Source organism: Canis lupus, chromosome 3, assembly GCF_003254725.2.
Source record: "Canis lupus dingo isolate Sandy chromosome 3, ASM325472v2, whole genome shotgun sequence".
Classification (NCBI taxonomy): Eukaryota; Metazoa; Chordata; class Mammalia; order Carnivora; family Canidae; genus Canis; species Canis lupus.
In genome coordinates this window covers 17,452,275-17,464,225 of record NC_064245.1, presented here as the reverse complement: position 1 = coordinate 17,464,225, position 11,951 = coordinate 17,452,275, and positions in this window count along the sequence as shown.

Below are 11,951 nucleotides of genomic sequence, written 5' to 3'. Positions count from 1 at the left end.
TTTTTTTTTTTTTTTTTTTTTTTTTATTTTTTAAAGTTTTATATTAGTGATGATTTTTAATAACTACAGAATAACACCCAGTAATAGTCACTCTACATAAAAGGCTCTGTGGGCCTTAGATATCTATCAGTAAGGAGTTCGTATTTTCAAAGATTGGCTTCTTTACATTGTTGTTCTCTCCTTTCTGTTAGGTGTAGACATTTCACTTCCATTTCACTCTATACCTTACTCCTTAGCTCACCCAGAATTTCATTTCTTTAAAAGAATTCTATGGTATTATCTTGGGGCTTCTCCTGCCTGATACCATGACTCAGGATAATAGGCTTAAAGGAAGATCACACTGTTGTGCAAAGTGTATTTCTCCTTGATTATAGCTGCATTAATATTCCCTTGTATTCATAAACCACACCTTCTGGGATCCCATTCAGCTTTCGTTGTTGTACACCGAGCTTTTCCACAGTCTTGGCTGATTTTTGCCTTGTTGTGGAAACTCTAGTTGCCTGTGTTACTATCTCAGTCTCCTTAATATTCAGCCCATCCCTCTTGTAAATCCCCAACAGTGCAATTGCTAGGGTTGGGGAGGGAATGTATAACCTACCTCTTGAGGAACCTCCACACAGTTTTCCAGAGTGGCTGCACCAGTTCACATTCCCACCAAGTGTAAAGGGTTCCCTTTTCTCCGCATCCTCTCCAACATTTGTGGTTTCCTGCCTTGTTAATTTTCCCCATTCTCACTGGTGTGAGGTGGTATCTCATTGTAGTTTTGATTTGTATTTCCCTGATGGCAAGTGATGCAGAGCATTTTCTCATATGCATGTTGGCCATGTCTATGTCTTCCTCTGTGAGATTTCTGTTCATGTCTTTTGCCCATTTCATGATTGGATTGTTTGTTTCTTTGGTGTTGAGTTTAATAAGTTCTTTATAGATCTTGGAAACTAGCCCTTTATCTGATATGTCATTTGCAAATATCTTCTCCCATTCTGTAGGTTGTCTTTGAGTTTTGTTGACTGTATCCTTTGCTGTGCAAAAGCTTCTTATCTTGATGAAGTCCCAATAGTTCATTTTTGCTTTTGTTTCTTTTGCCTTCGTGGATGTATCTTGCAAGAAGTTACTATGGCCGAGTTCAAAAGGGTGTTGCCTGTGTTCTTCTCTAGGATTTTGATGGAATCTTGTCTCACATTTAGATCTTTCATCCATTTTGAGTTTATCTTTGTGTATGGTGAAAGAGAGTGGTCTAGTTTCATTCTTCTGCATGTGGATGTCCAATTTTCCCAGCACCATTTATTGAAGAGACTGTCTTTCTTCCAATGGATAGTCTTTCCTCCTTTATCGAATATTAGTTGCCCATAAAGTTCAGGGTCCACTTCTGGATTCTCTATTCTGTTCCACTGATCTATGTGTCTGTTTTTGTGCCAGTACCACACTGTCTTGATGACCACAGCTTTGTAGTACAACCTGAAATCTGGCATTGTGATGCCCCCAGATATGGTTTTCTTTTTTAAAATTCCCCTGGCTATTCGGGGTCTTTTCTGATTCCACACAAATCTTAAAATAATTTGTTCTAACTCTCTGAAGAAAGTCCATGGTATTTTGATAGGGATTGCATTAAACGTGTATATTGCCCTGGGTAACATTGACATTTTCACAATATTAATTCTGCCAATCCATGAGCATGGAATATTTTTCCATCTCTTTGTGTCTTCTTCAATTTCTTTCAGAAGTGTTCTATAGTTTTGAGGGTATAGATCCTTTACATCTTTGGTGAGGTTTATTCCTAGGTATCTTATGCTTTTGGGTGCAATTGTAAATGGGATTGACTCCTTAATTTCTCTTTCTTCAGTCTCATTGTTAGTGTATAGAAATGCCACTGACTTCTGGGCATTGATTTTGTATCCTGCCACGCTACCGAATTGCTGTATGAGTTCTAGCAATCTTGGGGTGGAGACTTTTGGGTTTTCTATGTAGAGTATCATGTCATCGGCGAAGAGAGAGAGTTTGACTTCTTCTTTGCCAATTTGAATGCCTTTAATGTCTTTTTGTTGTCTGATTGCTGAGGCTAGGACTTCCAGTACTATGTTGAATAGCAGTGGTGAGAGTGGACATCCCTGTCTTGTTCCTGATCTTAGGGGAAAGGCTCCCAGTGCTTCCCCATTGAGAATGATATTTGCTGTGGGCTTTTCATAGATGGCTTTTAAGATGTCGAGGAATGTTCCCTCTATCCCTACACTCTGAAGAGTTTTAATCAGGAATGGATGCTGTATTTTGTCAAATGCTTTCTCTGCATCCAATGAGAGGATCATATGGTTCTTGGTTTTTCTCTTGCTGATATGATGAATCACATTGATTGTTTTACGGGTGTTGAACCAGCCTTGTGTCCCAGGGATAAATCCTACTTGGTCATGGTGAATAATTTTCTTAATGTACTGTGGATCCTATTGGCCAGTATCTTGTTGAGAATTTTTGCATCCATGTTCATCAGGGATATTGGTCTGTAATTCTCCTTTTTGGCGGGGTCTTTGTCTGGCTTTGGAATTAAGGTGATGCTGGCTTCATAGAACGAATTTGGAAGTACTCCATCTCTTTCTATCTTTCCAAACAGCTTTAGGAGAATAGGTATGATTTCTTCTTTAACGTTTGATAAAATTCTCCTGGGAAGCCATCTGGCCCTGGACTCTTGTGTCTTGGGAGGTTTTTGATGACTGCTTCAATTTCCTCCCTGGTTATTGGCCTGTTCAGGTTTTCTATTTCTTCCTGTTCCAGTTTTGGTAGTTTGTGGCTTTCCAGGAATGCGTCCATTTCTTCTAGATTGCCTAATTTATTGGCGTATAGCTGTTCATAATATGTTTTTAAAATCGTTTGTATTTCCTTGGTGTTGGTAGTGATCTCTCCTTTCTCATTCATGATTTTATTAATTTGAGTCTTCTCTCTCTTCTTTTTAATAAGGCTGGCTAATGGTTTATCTATCTTATTAATTCTTTCAAAGAACCAACTCCTGGTTCTGTTGATCTGTTCCACAGTTCTTCTGGTCTCGATTTCGTTGAGTTCTGCTCGAATCTTTATTAACTCCCTTCTTCTCTTGGGTGTAGGATCTATTTGCTGTTTTTTCTCTAGCTCCTTTATGTGTAAGGTTAGCTTTTGTATTTGAGTTCTTTCCAGTTTTTGAATGGATGCTTGTATTGCGATGTATTTCCCCCTTAGGACTGCTTTTGCTGCATCCCAAAGATTTTGAACGGTTGTATCTTCATTCTCATTAGTTTCCATGAATCTTTTTAATTCTTCCTTAATTTCCTGGTTGACCCTTTTATCTTTTAGCAGGATGGTCCTTAACCTCCATGTGTTTGAGGTCCTTCCAAACTTCTTGTTGTGATTTAGTTCTAATTTCAAGGCATTATGGTCCGAGAATATGCAGGGGACGATCCCAATCTTTTGGTATCGGTTCAGACCCGATTTGTGACCCAATATGTGGTCTATTCTGGAGAAAGTTCCATGTGCGCTTGAGAAGAATGTGTATTCAGTTGAGTTTGGATGTAAAGTTCTGTAGATATCTGTGAAATCCATCTGGTCCAGTGTATCATTTAAAGCTCTCGTTTCTTTGGAGATGTTTTGCTTAGAAGACCTATCGAGTATAGAAAGAGCTAGATTGAAGTCACCAAGTATAAGTGTATTATTATCTAAGTATTTCTTCACTTTGGTTAATAATTGATTTATATATTTGGCAGCTCCCACATTCGGAGCATATATATTGAGGATTGTTAAGTCCTCTTGTTGAATAGATCCTTTAAGTATGATATAGTGTCCCTCTTCATCTCTCACTACAGTCTTTGGGGTAAATTTTAGTTTATCTGATATAAGGATGCTACCCCTGCTTTCTTTTGAGGACCATTCGAATGGTAAATGGTTCTCCAACCTTTTATTTTCAGGCTGTAGGTGTCCTTCTGTCTAAAATGAGTCTCTTGTAGACAGCAAATAGATGGGTCCTGCTTTTTTATCCAGTCTGAAACCCTGCGCCTTTGATGGGGTCATTAAGCCCGTTCACATTCAGAGTTACTATTGAGAGATATGAGTTTAGTGTCATCATGATATCTATTCAGTCTTTGTTTTTGTGGACTGTTCCACTGAACTTCTTCTTAAGGGGAATTTTAAGAGGCCCCCTTAAAATTTCTTGCAGAGCTGGTTTGGAGGTCACATATTCTTTAGTTGCTGCCTGTCTTGGAAGCTCTTTATCTCTCCTTCCATTTTGAATGAGAGCCTTGCTGGATAAAGTATTCTTGGTTGCATGTTCTTTTCATTTAGGACCCTGAATATATCTTGCCAGCCCTTTCTGGCCTGCCAGGTCTCTGTGGAGAGGTCTGCTGTTACCCTAATACTCCTCCCCATAAAAGTCAGGGATTTCTTGTCTCTTGCTGCTTTAAGGATCTTCTCTTTATCTTTGGAATTTGCAAGCTTCACAATTAAATGTCGAGGTGTTGAACGGTTTTTTATTGATTTTAGGGGGGGATCTCTCTATTTCCTGGATCTGAATGCCTGTTTCCCTTCCCAGATTAGGAAAGTTTTCAGCTAGAATTTGTTCAAATACATATTCTGGCCCTCTGTCCCTTTCGGCGCCCTCGGGAACCCCAATTAAACGTAGGTTTTTCTTCCTCAGGCTGTCGTTATTTCCCTTAATCTATCTTCTTGGTCTTTTAATTGTTTGTCTCTTTTTTTCCTCAGTTTCCCTCTTTGCTATCAACTTGTCTTCTAGGTCACTCACTCGTTCTTCCACCTCGTTAACCCTCGTCGTTAGGACTTCTAGTTTGGATTGCATCTCATTCAATTGATTTTTAATTTCTGCCTGATTAGCTCTAAATTCTGCAGTCATGAAGTCTCTTGAGTCCTTTATACTTTTTTCTAGAGCCACCAGTAGCTGTATAATAGTGCTTCTGAATTGGCTTTCTGACATTGAATTGTAATCCAGATTTTGTAACTCTGTGGGAGAGAGGACTGTTTCTGATTCTTTCTTTTGAGGTGAGGTTTTCCTTCTAGTCATTTTGCTCAGTGCAGAGTGGCCAAAAGCAAGTTGTATTGGGAAAAAGAGAAAAAGAGAGGAGAGAGAAAGAAGGAAAGAAAAGAGAAAGAGAAAAAAAAAAAGGGAAGAAAAAAAAAAAACGAAAAAAAAAAAAAAAAAAGAAGAAAAAGAGAAAGAAAAAGAAAGGAGAAAAAAAAGGGGGTGGGGGAAGGAAACAAATCGAAAAGCAAAACAAAACAAAAACAAAAACAAAAACAAAAACAAACAAAAAAAGAACCACCGGGGAGTATCTTCTGATTCTGTGTACTTTAAGTCCCTTGGCTTCTCCTGGAAGTTGTCCGTCTAGCTGGTGTTCTGGGGGAGGGGCCTGTTGTGCTGATTTTCAGGTGTTAGCAGTTGGGGGAGCTGCTGTGCCCCTGCCTGGTGCAGGGCTCGGTGGGGGTTGTTTACCCCGTGAGGCCGCAGGAGGAACAGCCCCAGTGGCGGGGCAGCTCTGGAGCCCTGGATTCAGCTCCGGCAGGAACTCCGTCTGCAGGGCCTGGAGGCTCCGGGGCGGGGCCGCTGATGTGCTCAGCTGGGGCAGGAGCTTCCTTGCGGTCCTGGGCCCTCCCGGCCTCTGCCTGTCCCGGGGGAGGCGGGATCCTGGGCTGTGTCCGGCGCCCTGTGCTCCGGAGCCTGCGCTGTTGGATTCGCGCTCCCGGGCCGCGCAGCCCCCTCCGCGGAGCTGCCGCCCGAGCCCCTCCGAGCTGCTCCTGGAACCGCGCAGGCCCCTCCGCACGGAGCCTCTTCCTCTGCCCGAGCCCCTCCGAGCTGCTCCCGGGGCCGCGCAGCCCCCTCCGCGGAGCCGCCCGCCCGAGCCCCTTCAGCTGCTCCGGGTCCCGCCAGGTCCCGCCGTGCGCGCTGCAGCCCTTAGGGAGCTCGGCGCACTCTCCTGGGCGCGCAGTTGCTGTTACTGTCCCCGGGAGCCCGAGGGCATCCCCGCCCTCCTGGGTCCTGCTCCAACTCCCCGCGAGCCCCTTTCCGCCCGGGAAGGTCGGTGCAGCTCCTGCTCCTCCGGGACGGGGCTCTCCAGTCCTGGGGACACTCGCCCCGGCCTCAGCCCGGCTCCTCGCGGGCCCCTCCCCCTTGGAGGCCTTTGTTTCTTTACTTCTTTTTCCCCGTCTTCCTACCTTGATAGAAGCGCGAACTCTTCTCACTGTCGCATTCCAGCTGGTCTCTCTTTAAATCTCAGGCCGAATTCATAGATTTTCAGGATAATTTGAAGGTTTTCTAGGTAGTTTGGTGGAGACAGGTGATTTGGGGACCCTACTCTTCCGCCATCTTGCTCCTCCCCCCCTGTAAAGGATTTTAAATCAAATTTGTATTCAATGTCAAAATCCTCGAGAAAAATTGGCTTGCAAAGTGTTCTATATTAGACAGATGATTTTTAATAAACTAAGCAGAAAACAAAGCCCAAATAATAGTGAACTCTACATAAAAGGCTCTGTGGGCATTAGATATCTATCAGTAAGGAGTTCTCTATTTTCAAAAGATCTGGCTTCTCTTCACATGTGTTGCTTCTCTCCTGTTTTGTTAGGTGTAGAGTTCATATTCACTTCCATTTCACTCTATACCTTACTCAGAGTCTTAGCTCAACCCAGAAGATCCTTCACTTTCTTTAGAAAGAATTCTATGGTTTTATCTTGGGGCAAATACTGCTGCCTGATAGCCATGAAGAGGAAGAGAAAGGCTTAAAGGAAGAGCTCACTTGACTGGTCTGTGCAAAGTGTATTCATCTCCTTGATTATAGCCCTATGCATTCTGCTATTCCCTGTTCTTATTCATCCCAAACCTGGCACCCCACTGGGACTCTGCCATTAGAGCAGCTTTCACCTCTGTTGTAGTCTTCTGTAGCTTTTCAGCCTACACTGTCTTGTCTGATTTTTGCCTCTAAGTTGTGGAGATTCTCTAGTTTCCTGATTGTTACTATCTCAGTCTCCTTAATATTCAGCCCAGTCCCTCTTGTTCATTTCTATTATTGTAATTCTAGGAAGTTGGGGAAGGGAATGTATACGGCCTACCATCTTGAACTAGAAACCCGAACTTTTAAAAAGATGTCAACATACAAATTATACTTTCCATGAAGTTAAAGCTTTTCTTAGGGGTTTAAATGAACCTAAAATTTTAGGATATAAATGGTTTGATCCTGCAGGGAAGGTATTATGTTCAGGTTATGTTCACATGTCCTACAGATCTTGCAGGTGCACGCATTAGTTTTGCAGAAAGGTTTGGAGTCACTCTTTAAGCAGTCTCAATTTAGTTTGGGATATCCCAGTTGTACATCTCAAATTTAGAAACATTTTGAGTTCTTAAGGAACAGATTATGTTTTAATTAATGCATTTCAGAGTCACAAAATATTCAGTCATTTTTACCACTAGAATATGTTCCATAAGGAAATAAAATCTAAACCAAAGTACCGTTCCCTCTGTTGCTAACAGGAAAATGTTCTTAAAAAGCTTACCTAATAGAGTTGGATTTACAGACTACTTTCTAAGCAGCTCACCTCACAGCCATCACTGACTTCCGTAACTTAATATAAAGAAAATCTGTTTCTTCATAGATTGTGGTTGTTAAGATTTATTAGTGACTAAAGCATGTAATTCCCATAAATAAGCCAGTTCTGGGTTAGATTCTCCAAGGCCAAAGGGCTCACGTGACATTTTTCATTTGGGTACAGAATGGCCATTTGGGCTTATAGGATCATTGAGCCTACATTCCTAGTAGTTGACACGGATCCATTCAAAGTCTATAAAATATAGGAGATGCCTCCGATGCCTTTAAAGTTTTAAAATAAATAATTCAGACACCTTATAATTTTTTGCCTGCAGGTTCTCTGAAACTAAATGAAAGCAAACTTGGTCAGTACTTAAATGGAAAATAGTTGAATAAAGAATGAAACAAGGGATGGCTAAAGTATCAGTATTTTCCCCCCTATGTTCTTATAATTTTCATGGAGCAATTTCTGGTATAGTGTTAGTACTGTTTTCCAGGGAGTAGTAGTTTTTCAGGTGGGATTTTTCAGTTCTTAGATCAAAGTAATACCACAGAATAATGCTGCTTAGACACAAACTATTTAATCTTTGTAGTTTGACTAAGATAGAAATTTTTAAATCCTATAATTAATAATTCCTCCTAGAAGTTAATGAAAGCATTTCCAAATGTTAGTAGAGTGGCATTTTTTTCCAGAAATTGCATTTCATTATTTTTCCATTTTTCTTTTATTCTGTTCACAAGTCTTGGATAAGCAAAGGCGTAGAATAACGTATATTCTAAACATTTTAAATATAAAAATATAGTAAATTCTGTATTATTTACATATATGTTTATACATAGGTACACATATAGCTCTTTAACAGTTGGGTAAAATTTTCATATGTTGCAGAATATAGTATTTGGGAGGTGGTTGTTTTGCAAAGTGGTGGGACATAAAGAAACAAATATAAGAGTATCTGAGCTTTATATTTATTAAGTACTGATAGTGGGGAAAATCAGCTGTAGATATGTGCTACATGATGTTGAGTGAAATAAAATAACATTATCTACTTCTTGTCTAGCCCTTTGTTATCTCCTGCATCTGATCACAGGTGATGGAAAAACAATAGTATTAGATTTTCCTTGCCTTTTTTTCAATATTAGGTATTCAGTTATGTATTCAAGGTTTTTTATATCTTGAATAATATCAAATAAGGAATAATATCAAATAAGTAAATAACAATTGGTGCTTTGTAAAGGGTTAGATCTGGTGTAGTGGTCTAAAAGGAGTTCTTGTGGCTTGAGTCACATGTGATAGGTGTCAATCAGTATGGCCTTCAGCCACATATTTCTGTATACCAGAACAGGAATATGTTAAAAGATTTTTTTTTTTTTTTAAACTTTGAGGCAATGATCTCATGATTGTTCATGGTTAGGACTGACTTTCTAAGGTCACCTGGTCTCATCTCTTTGAAGCTTACAAAGCTCTAGCCTTCTTCTTTTTCTTCAAATAGGATGAAAACACACATGGGGAACCCTTTTGTTACTTCGGAATGGAAATATACTTCTAGTTGGTGAGAACTTGTCTTTCAATATTCAGCTTTAAGCAGTTTTAAAGGACTGCAAAAATCATCCTCTTTCTTAGATCAAAATTTTTCTGTCTTACTGTGGTCCTTATTAAATCTCTGAATTCCCAGATTCTAGACCCTGTCTTTTTGGTCCTACCCTCCTGACTTTATTGACTTCCTGTGATGTTTGTTGTAAGTTTAGTTTTTTGATTACTGGGCTTTATCCCTGGCCTCTTATGACTATCCTTGGTACTATGTAAATTTTCAGGGTACCTATATGTAGTTATCTGTATGTAACCCCTCTCACCCCTTTGTAGTAGACTGTATTGAAAATAATTTTTAAAGCTAATTGGATCTAAATAAAAGGGAAGAAAGGAAGTACACGGAATAGTTTTGGGGCTAAGAAATACTCTGGATTTTTTAAACATTTAAATTCAATGAATTAACATATATTATTAATTTTAGAAGTAGAGTTCAGTGATTCATCAATTGCATATAACACCCAGTACTCATTACACTCATTAAAGTGTCCTCTTTAACCTATCACCCAGTTAGTTACCCCATACTTCCATCCATCTCCCTTCCAGTAACCCTTAAGTTTGTTTCCTAGGATTAAGAGTCTCTTATGGTTTGTTTCCCTCCTTGACTTTGTTTTATTTTATTTTTCCCTCCCTTCCCCTGTGATCCTCTCTTTTGTTTCTTAAATTCCACATAAGTGAGATCATATGATGATTGTTTTTCTTTGATTGACTTATTTTGCTTAGCATAGTGCCCTCTAGTTCCATCCATATTGTTTTAAATAGTAAAATTTCATTTTTGATGGCTGAGTAATAGTCCATTACACACACACACACACCACATCTTCTTTATCCATTTATCTGTTGTTGGACACTAGGCTCTTTCCATAGTTTGGCTATTGTGGACATTGTTGCTATCAACATTGGGGTGCAGGTGCCCCTTTGGATCACTATGTTTGTATCCTTTGGGTAAATACCTAAGAGTGTAATTGCTGGATTGTAGGGTAGCTCTATTTTTAACTTTTTGAGGAACCTTCATTCTGTTTTCCAGAGTGGCTGCACCAGCTTGCCTTCCCACCAGAAGTGTAAGAGAGTTCCTTTTTTCCACATCCTTGCCAACATCTGTCATTTTTTGGCTTGTTCATTTTAGCCATTCTGATTGGTGTGAGATGGTATCTCATTGTGATTTTGATTTGTATGTCCCTGATGCCGAGTATTGAACATTTTTTAATGTGTCTGTTGGCCATTTATTTATATGTCTTCTTTGGAGAAATAGTCTGTCCACGTCTTCTGCCCACTTCTTGATTGGATTATTTATTCTTTAGGTGTTGAATTTGATAAGTTCTTTATAAATTTGGGATACTAGTCCTTTATCTGATAAGACATTTGCAAATATCTTCTCCAATTCTGTCAGTTGTCTTTTGGTTTTTTCAACAGTTTCCTTTGCTGTGCAGAAGCTTTGTATCTTGATAAGGTCCCAATAGTTCATTTTTGCTTTACTTTCCCTTATCTTTGAAGACATATCTAGCAAGAAGTTGCTGTGGCCAAGGTCAAAGAGTTTGCTGCCTGTGTTCTCCTCTAGGATTTTGATGGATTCCTGTCTCACATTTAGGTCTTTCATCCATTTTGAGTTTATTTTTGTGTATAGTCTAAAGAATTAATAGGTCAACCAGGAAATTAAAGAAGAATTTAAAAATTTCATGGAAAAAATGAAAATGAAAACGGAATTTTACAGAACCTTCGGGATACAGTAAAGGCGGTCCTAAGAGGGAAATATATAGCAATACAAGCTTTTCTCAAGAAAGGCGAAGAGTCTCAAATATACAACTGAGCCTTACAGCTAAAGGAACTGGAGAAAGAGCAGCGTAAACCTAGCTGGAGAAGAGAAATAATAAAGATTAGAGCAGAAATCAATGAAATAGAAACCAAAAGAATGGTAGAACAGATCAACGAAACTAGGAGTTGGTTCTTTGAAAGAATTAATAAGTTCAATAAACTAGCCAGACTTATCAAAAAGAAAAAAAGACCCAAATAAATAAAATCATAAATTAAAGAGGAGAGATCATAACCAACACTGAAGAAATACAAATAATTATAAGAACATATTACAAGCAACTATAAGCCAACAGATTAGGCAATCTGAAGAAATGAATGCATTCCTTAGAAACATGTAAACTACCAACACTGAAACAGGAAGAAATAGAAAACCTGAACAGACCCACAGCCAGCAAAGAAATTGAAGCAGTAATAAAAAGTTTCCCAACAAACAAGAGTCCAGGACCAGATGGCTTCCCAGAAGAATTCTACCAAACATTTAAAGAAGAATTAATACCTATTCTTCTGAAGCTGTTTCAGAAATAGAAATGGAAGGAAAACTTCCAAACTCATTCTGAGGCTAGCATTAGCTTGGTCCCCAAACCAGACAAAGACTCCACCAAAAAGGAAATTTGATTTTGCCAGCAGTATGATAGTTGCCATATTTCCCATTAGCTTTAGAGCATCCGCCAGGGCATAAGCATAGTACAGTGCCTGTCTTTACAGATAGTGCAGTTTACTGAGCCTATGTAATATTGTTTTGTTAAAAATAAATGTACAAAGCCACTCAGAAATCTGTGATGCTATTTTTTATCTGTGGAGTGAAAAATATGTATTTTTCCACTCAGTGTGTCTTTGGGGAGACCATTCATTCTTCAGTCTTGGTTAGTATAACCCAGAAGTATTCCACTCACCATGACTCCAGGAGAAAAGGCCAAATCTTGCCAATCAATGTCACATGCTTGGATAGAACAAACAGTTCAGAAGTGGGCATGTTCCTCAGGTTCAATCCCAGTTAGTTTGAGGCTTTAGCA